This window comes from Peromyscus leucopus, chromosome 12 (genome assembly GCF_004664715.2).
Source record: "Peromyscus leucopus breed LL Stock chromosome 12, UCI_PerLeu_2.1, whole genome shotgun sequence".
NCBI lineage: Eukaryota > Metazoa > Chordata > Mammalia > Rodentia > Cricetidae > Peromyscus > Peromyscus leucopus.
In genome coordinates, this window is record NC_051073.1 from 57,131,973 (window position 1) to 57,147,317 (window position 15,345).

Sequence of the window (15,345 nt, forward strand, 5' to 3'; positions counted from 1 at the left end):
TGACAAAAACCTTCCCTGAGGAGATGAAACACACTCTTCTATTCACCCCAGATATCGAGCCCACAACAGACCAGAGTACGGATACCACTAAAGTCCAACTTTGTGAACCAATGAGCTTTACTGGGTTGCTCATAGGAATATGTAGTGTAGTGATATTCTGTTTGTGCTCTAGCAAATAAAGCTTGCCTAGAAATCAGAGAGACAAAGGGGAAAGCCACTAGTTAACCACAGAGGCCAGGCAAGTGGTAGCATGCACATTTAATCCCAGCATTTGGGAGGAGGAATCAGGAAGATCAGGAGATCAAGACGCCCCTAGGATACATGAGGTTGACCCAGTTTAAAATGGAAACAGAGCCAGGTGATGAAGGCTCGTGCTTTTAATCCCAGCACTAGGGAGGTAGAGACAGTAATATAAGGCAGAGGAACAGGAGCTCAGCCCCTTTTCGGTCTGAGGTAAGGGGTGACTTTGGCTAGCTCCTCTCTGATCTTTCCGCATTTACCCCTCTATCTGACGCTGGGTTTTTACTATTAAGACCAATTAGAATTCACGCTACATAGGGGTGAGGGTTACATACAGGGGCAGAACCGACTCCAAGATAGTTGTGTCACCAAAGGCGACCCCAGCATGAGTGACAGCTCACAAAGGGACATGGGAAACCTGGAGCACACTGCACAGCCTGCAGGCAGCTCAACAGGCTGGAGAACGTCCTGTCCGTGTGTCTCAGTTTGCCTGAACCTCTCCCAGGAGCCCTTGTCAGACAGTCTTCTTTGCAGCTGGGCTCTGCTTACTCTAAAGGGAGAGAGGCCTGGTGTGTCTAGCCAGTTCCAGGAAGTTCTTGAAGTTATTATTATTATTATTATTATTATTATTATTATTATTATTATTTGTAGCTAGAGTTTTCCTGCCTGGCCCACAGTCAGGACAAATCTTTGTCACCCACCAGTCCCACAGCCGCTCAGACCCAACCAAGTAAACACAGAGACTTATATTGCTTATAAACTGTATGGCCGTGGCAGGCTTCTTGCTAACTGTTCTTATAGCTTAAATTAATCCATTTCCATAAATCTATACATTGCCACATGGCTTGTGGCTTACCGGCATCTTCACATGCTGCTTGTCCTGGTGGCGGCTGGCAGTGACTCCTTCTGCCTTCCTGTTCTTTCTTTTCTCCTCTCTGTTAGTCCCGCCTATACTTCCTGCCTAGCCACTGGTCAATCAGTGTTTTATTTATTGACCAATCAGAGCAACACATTTGCCATACAGAACATCCCACAGCAATTATTATTTTGGTTTTTCCCTCCCCACTCCCCAGCAGGATAGAATGTTTTGATCCTGTAGGAGACTGTTACACAATACCCCCACATAGTAGCAGCTGGATAGGGTTTATTGGGGCAGCTGTAGCAGGCCTAAGAAAGAAATGGAGAGGTCTCCAAGGTGCACCGTGTAATGCAGGTTGATGAAAGAAGACACTCCAAGATGAAATTTTAAGGCCTATGTGGCAGCAGGAAGGTCCCGCCTCTCTGATGGGCTAGATACTGAACAGCCATACAAAGAAACAGCCATACAAAGGCATATTTATTGACTGTTACACAAAGTATTTCCTCATACCAAGATCCCTAGTCTAATTTACACGTCTTACTAAAGGAGAGCTTCACAAGCCCCCATGAGTCTAGTCCTTTTATTATGTATCATTTGCGATACACAATAATACAAGAGCCTCAGGTGTGCCTGGGGTATCTTGTGGCCAAGTCGTGGGATGGCTGCAATGTCCCTTCAGCAAAACAATCATTGTTTTCCACAAGGATTCTTCAAGGTCAAAGTACTTCTAAAAAACAGCTATCCATTCTATTATCTACCCCCATACAGTGACTACTAAACTCCTACACAGAGCAGAGAAGGGCTGAGGAAAGAAAACCAGGTAAGATTCTACAGTGGTTATAACGGAGCCCTCCTGACTCCAAACATAGATGGCATGAGTACAGATTCAACTTCTACTTATCCAAGTTTAAATTTAACACTAGACAAACTTTTAAGTCCATCAAAATGCTGGGCTGTCTCTTTCCATGATCAGTTCATTTGTATTCAAGAATGGGAAATGAATTTTATTATTGGCATAGGAGAAATATAATTAAGAAAAGTGATAGAATTATAAAGCTTTCTGAAGCTAAATATAAATTACTTTTGAATTAGATATTTTAAATTATTAATACCGCAGATCCCTTTCCATTGATGTGTATAAATTAAATATTAATTGCATTTAAATTTGGAGGTTTAGTATTTATGGAGTGTTTTATATGAACATTATTTTAATGCTAGTAAAGAGCTGTTTGGGCCATTTACTTATTCCATAATTATTTTTTGACCAGCTGCTTAGAGCCAGATGCTGTCTATAGTCATGGCTGATCCTTTTAAAGATAAAATATGAGGAATTCTTCTCACCTTATAAGGAGCATGAAGGCAATACTTTTAAAGATAAAATATGAGGAATTCTTCTCACCTTACAAGGAGCATGAAGGCAATACAAACTCTATCTTAGACCACCTGCTGTACTCAGTTCCAAGAAGGACCTCAGGAATGTGCCATGACAACTAGAACAGATACAGGGCAGTATGCTCCTGCAGACATGTTATCTGCATTTCATGGCCCTTGAAGATATCTAGCTAATCCTGCTGAGCAGCTCAGCAAGTTGTGATTCCCCACCAAAAGTCCAACCCAATAGTTTCAAATATGGTTTTGCACCAAAAGTTTAGACCAATAATTTCGAAAAATCACCTTGCCCCATATCCCTTCTACCTAATCCCAGGATGCCAAAGCATGTAATTCCCAGTTTGCAGGTTTTCCCTATAAAAACTCTCTACCCCTGGCCCCTCCATCTGCCTGGCAGTGGCCCAGGTTCAAAGCTGACAAAAAAAGGACCCTTATGTGCTTGCATCAGAAACCAGCTCCTTGGTAGTCTCTGGAGGTTTTGCGAAACAGGTACAAGAGTCAGGAAACAACTCTAAAATAACAAAGAAATGGTAGAAAAGAAAATGATGGTATTATCCAAACAAACCAGCAAGAAAGCCGACAACAAGTGTCCCTTATATGCTGACATAAATAGAGCATTTAGCATTTCAAATGTCCTTCTGAAAGTTGAGCATAGCCGTGCCTAGCTATACTGACAGCTTAACTCTCTTATACAATTCTTCACACTCCCCTGGCAACTCTGGCTAGACAGGATTTACACAAAGGTGAGTAGCAATCTCCGTCTCTCTCCCAATGTCCAGTCCCTATCATCATTGTGAGTTTTGTCAAAGGAAACAGTTCCTGCATCTACATCCACTGGAAAACCTCAGTCCTTCTCTTTCTTTCTTTTTCTTTCTTTCTTTTCTTTTCTTTTCTTTCTTTCTTTTTTTTTTTTTTTTTTTTTTTTTTCTTTTCTTTCTTTCTTTTTTTCCCCCTGAGACAGGGTTTTTCTGTGTAGCTTTGGAGCCTGTCCTGGAACTCACTCTGTAATCAGGCTGGCCTTGAACTCACAGAGATCCACCTGCCTCTGCCTTCCCAGTACTGGGATCTCAGCCCTTTTCTCTAAAAACCTTTCCATCCATCACAAACACATTAGTATTTAGATAAAGTCACTTTTCTATAGGATCCATTGTAACAAAATGATTCCGAATTCTTCCCAATGGCACATTTTAAATGGCATCAGTGACTTTTAGAAACTTGACAAGAGAAACACCTTACATAACATTTTATATGCCACTGAAGAGTTTGCCACAGTCTCTTTGCTATGAGGAATTTTTATTAACATCCTGCAAAGTCGCCACCAATTTTCATTGAGCTGATCTGCTTCCAACTCATCATTCACTTTTATATATTGGTCTATTTTGGGAATCAGTTGTTTCTTTTCAAATCCTGGTGGATTTTTCACAATTACAAACATAATTCAGACTCTTGTTTCTAACAACAAAGACTAGAAATCTTGACTGACAAGGAAATGGGAAGCTATAAAAGTTTTAAATGAACTGATGAGCCCTCAGCAAAACATAGAAAAGAGAAGGCAAAAACCAGAAGGAAAGGGGAATTGTCTCCAGTCTATGTGAACATGTGTTGAGTGGCTTCCCAGATCCACCAGGTCATTCCCCTTCACAACATGTTCTGGGATTTCCATGTCAGTGAGAAGGTGAAAATTTGCATTACTAGAGAGGACCTGTGTTCATTTTCTATTGCTGCTGTAACCAATCCCTTAAACCCATGGCATAAAACAATACAGTCTATTATTTCACTGGCATTGGAGTGAAAAATTAAACTAAGTCCCAGGGAGATAAAAATCAAGGTATTAGCAGGGCTGTGCTCTGTTCTGGAGGCTATAAGGCTATAGCACAGAACTCATGCCCTTCCATTCCCAGCCTCTAGAACTCATTCACTTCCATTAGCTCACAGTTGCCATTCTCTGTCTTTAAAGCCTGCAGCCTTGGGCCATACCTCCTAGCACTGCCAGAAAAAAATAACAATAACAATAATAATAATAACAAATAACCTTTGAACTTCTGCTTCCTTCTTCCATGTGTAAGGATCCTTGTGATTATGGTGGGCCTACTTAGATAATCCAGGATAAGCCATATCCAGGTCAGCTGAATATCATCTGCCTGCAACCCTCAATTCCCTTTTGCCATTTTAAGGTACCATGTTTACTAATCTTGAGGATCAGGAAGTGGACATCTTTAGGAAGGCATTATTCTTCATCTTGAGAGTTTTGTTGGTATACAGCCTGTACTGTGTTAACTGACCATCATATTGAAGATTAAAAGTTTAAAGGACCAGGTAAAGGAGCTGATCCTCCCCCTTACCAGCTGCAATACTCAGGCAAGCAGGTCCTGCACTGCACCTGAGCAGCACAGTAGAGCTGACTCTGTTGACTGGGGCACAGGTGAGCTGGTCCAGAGAATGTGAGTGGCCTCACCCCTCATCTGCCTTATGGAGGCATGGGCAAGGGAGAGACAACCCCTCTGCCCCTCACCTCCTGTAGCAGTTGGGAGAGCCGGTCCTGAGGTCAAGAGAGTGGGAGAGCTGTCTCTGTCCCTCATCAGCTGCAGCACTTGGAGAGTGGCCCCTGCACCTTGCCTGGGCAACATAGTCGAACTGGCCCTGGTGGTGTAGATGTAGGTAGCTGGCCCTGAGGGCATGAAAGCAGGAGAACCAGCCTTGTCCTTTGTTTCTCGCTTACATAGGGTAAACTAGCAGGAGCAGAGCTGGAGAGGTCACCCTGCTATGGTGAAAATGGGGATAGGCTGGCAGGCTGAAGAACCTTGCAACCACCCAGGCCCAGATCCAGGGCTATGAGTTGGTCCACCCCAACATCCACCTCATCTATGATCTGCTGGAACACAGTCCTGCAGATTCAGAGCTGCAGGATCTCCATGATACAGGCGACAACAGAGGAGTCCCAATGAGGACTCAGTGTCAATAGCAGAAACCAGAGTCCTCAAACAAGACCAATGACTCTTTGCAACAAACACTTTTGAGTAAAGACATATGAATAAAAGGGGAAACTGTGTAACTCAGTGTGTCACACTACAACTTCCACGACAAGAGTTTTCTTTTTTTTTTTCTTTTCCTCTTAAATTTTATTTTGTTTTGGGAGGGGAGGTTGCAGGGCCAAAGGGTGAATATGAGGGGACAGGGAAATGAGTGGGATCGAGATTCATGATGTGAAAGCCATAAAGAATAAATAAAAGGTGGAGAAAAAAAAGAAAATTATGAATTCTTTTTAAAAAAAGTTTAAAAGACTTAAAATTCCCTTTTCCTGTTGTGGTTTTAGTATCCCATCACTAACACATCATTAAAAAAAATGTCTTATTTGATATCTGCTTCATCTAATACAGCCAACAAAAACAGGAATTCTTATCTGTTTTTATTTACTGCTCAAGTCTCAGTGCCTATAACATAAATTCATGACAGTAGTAGACACTGAAAATGTTTTTAAAGTTTTTTTTTTAATTTCATATGTATGTGTGTTTTTTGCCTGCATATATGCGTGCACCACATGTCTGGTACCTACCAAGACCAGAAGGCATTGGATTCCCTGGAGCTGGAGCTACAAACAGTTATACGCTGTCATGTGAGTGCTCAGAACAGAACCCAGGTCCCTGCAAAAGTAGCAAGTGCTCTTAACCACTGAGCCGTCTCCCCAGCCCCTAGATAATGGCTGAGTGAAAAAAAGGAAGCCCTAAAAAATGTTGCAGAGTGAAATCATTCAGAATATATTCTCTGGCCACAATAATACCAAGGGAGATATCAAGAAATACACACACATTTGCTATTAGGGAAGTCAGGACATTAAAGCCATGAAATCATAAGGGAAACTAAAACATACTTAGAAAAATTCAAATATTTTATACTAAAACCTTAGCGACAGTGTTTACTTTAAGGAAAACCTAAAATGTTAGATGCTTACATTAGTAACGATAAATAGCAAGGCACAAATAAGTTACTATATAGGTTAATAATTTTGATAAAGAAGGTAAAACAGACACAAGTATAAGAAAGGGGGAAATGGGTACTTTTAAAAGGTTAAATTAGCCAGATCCTAGTGAAATTTGATGAAGACTTAAAAATAAACCATATCACCCAAGTCGCACTTGTGTGTGGAGGAGAGGCATATCAAATAATATTAAAAAGAAATATTACTACAGATGCCACTTGAATTTAAAAAGTTAAATAATGAACATGTTTGACAATAAATTTGAAAACTTGGAAGAAATGGACAAAATCCTAGAAAACTATAACAATACTTGCATAAAAATAAATAGAAGCCGGTAGTGGTGGCATTGTCCTTTAATCCCAGCACTCGGGAGGCAGAGCCAGGAGCATCTCTGTGAGTTTGAGGCCAGCCTGGTCTACAGAGTGAGATCCAGGACAGGCATCAAAACTAGACAGAGAAACCCAGTCTCAAAAAAAAAAAAATTAAACAAGTAAATAAATAGAAAAACTGGATACTCACCTATGTAACTAAATTAATTGAAATAATAGTTTAACTTTTTTCTAGAAATAAAAACCCAAACCTAGACTATCAACAGATTTTACCAAATATTCTGGAAACAAAAATACAATATTTTGAAAACTATTTTTAAAAAAAGAGGCCAGGTGGTGGTGGTGGTGGCGGTGGCGGCGGCGGCGGCGGCGGCGGCGGCGGCGGCGGCGGCGGCGGCGCAAGCCTTTAATCCCAGCACTCAGGAGGCAGAGCCAGGCGGATCTCTGGGAGTTCAAGACCAGCCTGGTCTACAGAGCAAGATCCAGGACAGGCACCAAAACTACACAGAGAAACCCTGTCTGGAAAAAAACAAAAACAAAAAAACAAAAAGTAAAAGGCTGGAGAGATGGCTCAGAGGTTAAGAGCACTGGCTGTTCTTGCAGAGGTCATGAGTTCAATTCCCAGCAACCACATAGTGGCTCCCAATCATCTGTAATGAGATCTGGCACCCTCTTCTGGCATGCAGGTAGAACACTGTATACATAATAAATAAATCTTTAAAAAGGAGAAGGAGGAGGAGGGGAAATACTTATCTAGCCAGGTGGCAGTAGCGCATGCCTTTAATCCCAGCACACAGGAGGCAGAGCCAGGTGGATCTCTATGAGTTCAAGGCCAGCCTGGGCTACAGAGTGAGATCCAGGAAAGGCACCAAAACTACACGTAGAAACCCTGTCTCAAAAAACAACAACAAAAAAAAATTTGCAAATTTTGGGCTGAGATGGCTCAGAGGTTAAGAGCACCAACTGATCTTCCAGAGGTCCTGAGTTCAATTCCCAGCAACCACATGGTGGCTCACAACCATTTGTAACGAGATCAGGCGCCCTCTTCTGTATACATAATAAATAAATAAATCTTTAAAAGAGAGAGAGTAATCACTCCTGATTTTCTGATGTTAATATTAGATTGAACATCAAATATTAAGAAAGGTGATAGGAGAAAGAAAAATAACAGGCAGAGAAATACAAATTAGTATTAGCCAACTACACCTAGCTGTGCTGATGTGGAGGGATAATACATCACACCAGCTGGACTTCTTTCAGGAGTATAACCCTGGTTTAGAATTTGAAGTGAATCAATATCATTCATCACACCGAGAATACTGGAGAAAACCCACATGATCCACTGAGAACCCTGGCTGGGAAAGAATGAACTTTGGAGTGGGTGATCAAGTTCACTGGCACCACATTGCTTAAAGAAAGAAGATAAGTCACTTGAAAGCCCTAGCGTCTGGGCTTGGGGCCAGGTCTGAATTCCCATCCTTCCTCAGCATGAGCTTCAGAGAATGGTGTCTCTTGACGCCTCAAGGTGGAAACAGCCAAGGTCTCATAATCAGGTACAGAGTCTGTAGCCTCTATTGCTAGCCTATCCCTAGCTGTATGGCTGACATACAGAGAGCGCTGGCTACCTTTTCTGGCACTTTCCCTCTCCTTTACTCCTAGTTTTTTAGGAGGTGGTGATAGGTATTGGTTACGGCTCACAAAAATATGAACACAGAATAATCACTATTGTACTAAAATCTTGAAATGATAACTGACCAAACTTTGAGTTGTGTCCTGTGACCAAAAAAAAAAAGGAAAATGTATGTAATAAACAACTTAAATGAAAGATTTTGGCTCACCATTTTGGAAGCTTCGTGTCCAGGTCGATTGGTCCCATTGCTTTGGGCCTGAAGCATGACAGAACTTGACCACCTCAGGATCATGTGGCACTGCTTACCCCGTGGCAGCTCAGAAGCAGAGATAAGGACCCCAATCCCCCAGCAACCCACTCCCTTTCATCAGGCCCCATCTTCCTGAATTCTATCAGCTTCCGGTGATCTATTCCATTATGAGTCCACCAATGGATCCATGCATTCATTGGTCAGAACCCACATGATCCCACCACATTCTGAAAGTTCTATTTCTGAACACTGCCCTGGGGACCATCTTCAGCACAAGAGCATTAGGGAAATATTTCACATTCAAGCCATGATGCCTAATGTGGGAGCACTGAGTGATGTTTCAGCCTTAAGAAGAATATATATATTCTATGTATTCTTTAAGTACAAATGAAAGGAAAGGGCACCAGTACACTTCGGTCAACGATTTTACTTCTAGTATGTTTAACCTCTCACATCAAGACCTTCTCCCCGTGTACAGAAAAATTCTCAGTTTTATTTGCAGTGGGAAGCAGAGACAAAAATGCTTTTGCACCTCTGGGAACCCGTGTGCAGCCACAGAACAAGATGTTAGCCAACTGGACAGGCATACCTCTGGAAATGTAAGCCTTGAGCAGGGGCTGGCAAAATGGCTCAGCAGCTTTCAGCTTGTCTAGCAGAGGATGCAGACTGAGTTCCCCAGCCACACATAGCACCTGGCAACCTTCTATAGCTCCTATTCCTGAGGTTCTAAAACCCAGGCATGCACATGGTATGTATTCATAGAGGCAGGGAAAATATTCATACACATAAAAATAAATAAATCTTGAAAAAATAAAACATTAGGATTAAGGTAAGAGTGGGGAAATGGAAGTCGTGAGATGTAAAAATAAGGAAGAAAGCACTCCACCACCCTCTGAGCAGAGGAGATGTCCGTCCCTAAGACCTGAGACCAGCAGTTTGGGTGGTTCTGGGAGCTGCTCAGAAATCCTCATTGGAAGGTTTCCTATGGCATCATTTTGACTACCTAGCTTCTCGTAATGGTTCATCTTCACTGTAAGTTTGATGGATTTAGAATCACTATGGAAACACACCTCTTGGACGGAATAAAAGGGAGAGAGTGAGCTGAGAATCTGAACTCACCTGTCTCTGTTTTTGACTACTGTGCTCACAAAGAAAATGGTCACCTCACATGCTACCATCCCTCGCCTGCCATGTTGGAGTGTGTCCTTTCAAACTGTGAGCCAAAAAAAACAAATACCCTCCCTCCTTCAAGTTTCTTCTGCCAGATATTTTCTAAAGCAACCAGAGCAGCAACTAACACACCCCTCTTGGCTGCTCCGTGTGTTGTGATTTTTCAGGCTTCCTGTCTATGAGCTATTCAAAGTCCTAGGCTTTCTCTGCTGTCATTAGTCACCATAAATTTCTATTCTGCCAACCAAGGGTTGGAGCTCTTTGGGATTAAAATGTTCTGAAGTTTTTGTCTTTCTAGGTTAGAGATACCAATCGACTTAGATTTTAAAAACTCAAAAGTAAAGAGGGTTTAACTTGATGAAGTCATCAGAGGAAATCTTTGTTAAGGAGTAATATCTGGACAAGAATGCAACATGGAAGAGAAAGAAAAAAAGATTTTTGATGGACTGAACTGCAGCCTAGTGGCTTCGACGGCCAATGTGGAGGTCATGTCAGAACACAGTGTGTTGTTCATATTTAAATTCAGTTCGTACTTATGGTATATTTACTACATTCTTTGCAATGAAGCTGTGAGATACACTTTAACCTATGTGGCCTCATTCAAATCCTCACAGCAACCCTGTGCGATAGGTTATGCTACCCTTGTGATGTTCAATAGTCATTGTCAACTTGACTATATTTGGAATCATCTAGGAGACACACCTCTGGGCATGTCTGTAAGGGTGTTGGCACCTTAACTGAAGAGGAAACTCCTGCCCTGGATGTAAGTGGCACCAGCCACGAGCTGGGGTCCCAGCCTGGATAGAAAGAGGAAGAAGCCAGAACATTCACCTCTCACTGCTTTCTGACTGTAACTAGCTGCCTCACATTCTCTCCCTGCCATGTTGGACTACATACCCTTAAATCATGTGCTATAACTCTCTCTCTCTCTCTCTCTCTCTCTCTCTGTCTCTCTCTCTCTCTCTCTCTCTCTCTCTCTCTCTTTTTTGTGTGTGTGTGTTTTTTTTTTTTTCTTTCTTCTGTCTCTTCTCTCTCTTCTCTCTCTGTCTCTCTCTGTTGTCTGTCTCTCTCTCTCTCTCTTCTGTGTGTGTGTGTGTGTGTGTGTGTGTGTGTGTGTGTGTGTTGTGTATAACAAGTCTATCTGTCTATCTGTTCTGGAACTCTCTGTACTAGGCTGGCCTCAAACTCACAGAGATTCACCTGCCTCTGCCTCCTGAGTTCTGGGATTCACCATAACATTCTTTTATAGGGTATGTTGTTATAGTAATGATAAAAGTAACTAATACAATCTGTTTTTCTGGATAAAGGAGACAGATTTAGGGGAGATGGCTGAGTATTTAAGAGTACTGGCTGATATTCGATTAAACTCAGGTTCAATTCCCAGCACCCACATCATAACTCCAGGTTCAAAAGAGCCAATACTTTCTTCTGACCTCCTTGAGCACCAGATACATGTGGTGCATATATAAATATGAACATAAAATACCGATATACATACAATAAAATATAAATATAAATTTTTAAAACCAGAGGTCTTAGGGAGGTTTAAACGGCATGGTCAGATCACACCATTCTTACACAGTAGAGTCAAACAGTATTACCCAGGTTTCTAGTCTATAAGACAAGGAAACTAAGCTCTACTACCTCTGTTTGAATTACTAATGTGACTCTTTTCAGCTGATAATTCTTCTACTTTTAATACTAAGAGTTTGTTCAAATTTTAGCCTATCTATATCAGCTAATGACCCTCTTCCTTGACACAGTAAATAAGATGCCAACCTTTTAAAAATTAACCTAAATTTTATATTCAGTGAGAATTAAAACTAAATAATGCTTGGTTTTTACATGATCTCAGTAGTAAAATCAAAAATAGCATGTAACAATTGGAACCTAAATTAAAAACAGTGAGCTATGCTGTGTTTCTATAGCAACATAATGAGGAAAAGATTAAATGGCCCAAGAGATACTATAATTATAATATATCAGTCCAAGGCTTTAATATAATTTTTAGAAAAAAATCCATATGCATGTAATAATTATTATCACCAATGTCCACACACTAGCATCATGTGTTCCTAAAGGGGTGTGCTATGGTATGAGAACTCTCCTGGTCACACTGCTTATCTCAGGACCACCTTCTGCAAACTTAGTTCACTTCCCACAACTGCAACCCGGAACCACGTCTTGCTTGCCACGGCCCAGTGAAGAAGTGCTTTCTGCTCAGCAGTAGCTTCTGGGTTCAGGAGTTGAAGGCGTTCATTTGCCTACTGTGGTGGTTCAAATGAGAACAACCTCCATAGGCTCCCGTGTTTAAACACCTAGTCCCTACTTGGTGGAACTGTTTGGGGAGGATTAGGAGGTGTGGCCTTGTTAGAGATGTGTCACTAGGGGTGCATTTTAGGGTTTCAAAGGATTCCTGCTAGCCTCAATGTGCCTTTCTCTGCCTCCTACTTGTGCATCAGGATATGAGCACTCAGCTGTTCCTGCCACCATACCTTTGCTCCACCATCATGGACTCTAACCATCTGAAACTCTAAGATCAATTAAACGTTTTCTTATATAAGCTACTTTGATCATAGTGTTTGGGCACAGCCATAGAAAAGTGACAAAGATGGCTACTAAAGAATGAAGCAGAATGAGCAATCCCATACGAAACACTGAAGCATGTGAGTCAAAGTCTAAAAAGTACTTGACAGGTAAACTAATTTAAGAAACCAAAATAATAATAATAATAATAATAATAATAATAATAATAGCCATTCATCAATAAACCTCTCTCACACAATAGTACTTTGTACATGGGCCACCTGGTGTTGCGCCCATAAACCATGACTTCTTGAGCTCAACTTATTCTCCTACCTCAGCTTCTCAGCATCTGAGGCTGTGGGTGCACAGAATGCCCTGGGGTCTCAGGAATGCTACCTATCACCACTGCTCCTGTGGCACTGGCAGGAAACTGGTGGCACTCACATGTATAACTCACAGATGTCAATATTTATGGGACTACTCCTGAGTGGAATGAATGTCATCATACCATCCTTCCCCCTCATTATCCCTCACACAGCAGTTCTTGGTAATGTTTTACCAGGCTCCTCAGAAGGTTCTGGCATGATCACTAACCAGCCAACAGAAGATGCATCTTTAATTGGCTTTTCCTCTGTTAACTTTTCTACCAATTACTCCCATTCTCCTGAAAATTCTTCTCAAACTAATTATATATAAGCCTTGCCTCAGGCCATATCATCAGGAGAATCCAGGCAGAGAGATCTATATTTACCTAGATTTTATATATGTGTGTGCATGGTTCTCAGTGTGATTCAGCTAACCACTTTTATCGTTTTTTTGTAGTACCTGCTATTTTAAATTATATGTCTGCATCCTGAGAACAGCGCTCATCTTGTCCTAGAGATTTTGTAACACCTTCATAATGTAGCTCTCCTGATATGAGAATCAAATAAAGCATAGACAAAACAGAGCTTGGGTGTCTGAACTTCTAAGTTATAACTGGTTTGCTCAATTTCCACTCTGCTATGTAGTATAATACCTTTTGGGAAGTCAATTTACCTCTCTATGCCTCAACTACCACATTTACAAAAATGGAATACAATTCCTACTTCACAGGTTGTTATTAGGATTCAATGAACTAATATGTGTGAAAATGTCCATTATCGTGCCAGGTAGATAATCAGCCTGTCGAGCAAGCACTGTTAGCTGATATTATTACCATTATCAGCAGAATTGGTTTTACTTCAAAGTCTGCCACCATGAGGATAACGTATCCATTTTTATAGACTTGCTATTTCCACCTCAAACTTTTCATTGAATCTTATTTTGAAGACGTATGTAACTGCCTGCACTTACTTAGTGCTGCAGATCAAAATATCTCCATAGAACACACCAGGAAAACCTCCACATAAATCTTTGAGGGACTTCAAAACACTACCACTCTCACCTCTCCCTCACAGCCAGTCCTTCCCTGTGCTGAGAACATCACTGCATTTTCACAGCTCTTGGGCAGTCAGTCCTTCGTCAACTCAACAAGTACAGAAGAGTGGTGACGTCAGTGGAAGCTAAGGCATCACCATGCAAAACGCACTCTTACACTGTGGCTTATAAGGTAACTGGGTTAGTAGTGACCAGATAGACGGCCAAGAGTTCCTGGGGTCGTGTTGCTGGCTCCCTATCCACTCCTTGTCTGGCGATAGTTTAGCACCTCCTAAAACCATTTTGAACTACAACCGAACTCACTGATGGAAAGGACTCTAGATCCTGTATTGCTTGGTTTTTCCAGTGAAGTTTTGGGGATGCCAGGAAGAGAAAGGGAACTGCACAGATTGATGTGGGGTACCACTGCTCCCATGATGTACATGGACCCACTTCTCCACTGCCCAAGGTGCTCTACTTATCATTTACACTTAGAACTTTATTCATTTTGCCATATCGTTCCTTAGAAAGTGAACATTTCTGCCTGCCCTTTGATTAAAAAAAAAAAGAGATGGAATAAGAGGTTGTTGATCTACTCATATACCACTGTTGATGATGTGCAGTATAACAGCATTTTTTTTTGAGACATTATCAATTCCCAGGCTCTGTCCAAGTTACAGTAATTGTGTCAGTATCTTTTCTGTCATTGTGATGAAACATCATGACCAAAAGCAACTCATAGAAGGAGGAGCTTATTTTGGCCTTGGTTCCAGATGGAGAGTCCATAATGGTGAGGACGGTATGGTAGCAGGCAGCCAAAGCACAAAGCTGAGCAATCACATCCCCATACACACCAGAAAACAGAATGACTGAACTAGAACTAATAACTCTCAAGGCCCACTCCCTCTGACATCCTTCCTCCAGCAGAGCCTCACCTCATAAAGATTCCACAACCTCCCCCAAACAGCACCACCATCAAGGGACCAAGTGTTTAAATACCTGAGCCTAGAAGGCGCATTTCTCATTCAAACCACCACAGAGACACATTAAGCATCAAAAACCATGATTTCTGCCCTCAAAGATTTTCAGTCTAGTCAAAAAGGCAGACCATTATCAAATAAAACCTACAAGACAAGTATTATGAAGGAGAAAGGTCTGGGTTTCTCTGTGTAACAGCCTGGCTGTCTTGGACCTCACTCTTTAGACCAGGCTGGCCTCAAACTCACAGAGATCTGCCTGCCTCTGCCTCCTGAGTGCTGGGATTAAAGGTGTGCGCCACCACCTGCCTGGAGGGGCTGGTCTTAAGTAGGCCTATAACAGAATAATTTGACATAAACAAACATAAGTCTAGAAAGAGTTTCCTGGACTCGTGATTCTTATATGAAAGGAAGTAACCAAGAATACTATTCCCCCAGCATGCTATTTAAAAAGGAGAAAGTCCTGCTTTCGTTGTTCTTTTTGTTATTATTTGTAGTTTTGTTAAATTCCAATAGGTCTTTTTTTTTTTAATGTCAAGGCAAATTAGGTGGAGTCACACAAAAGAAATGCATTCTATGTCATCTTCACACAAGTCAGAGG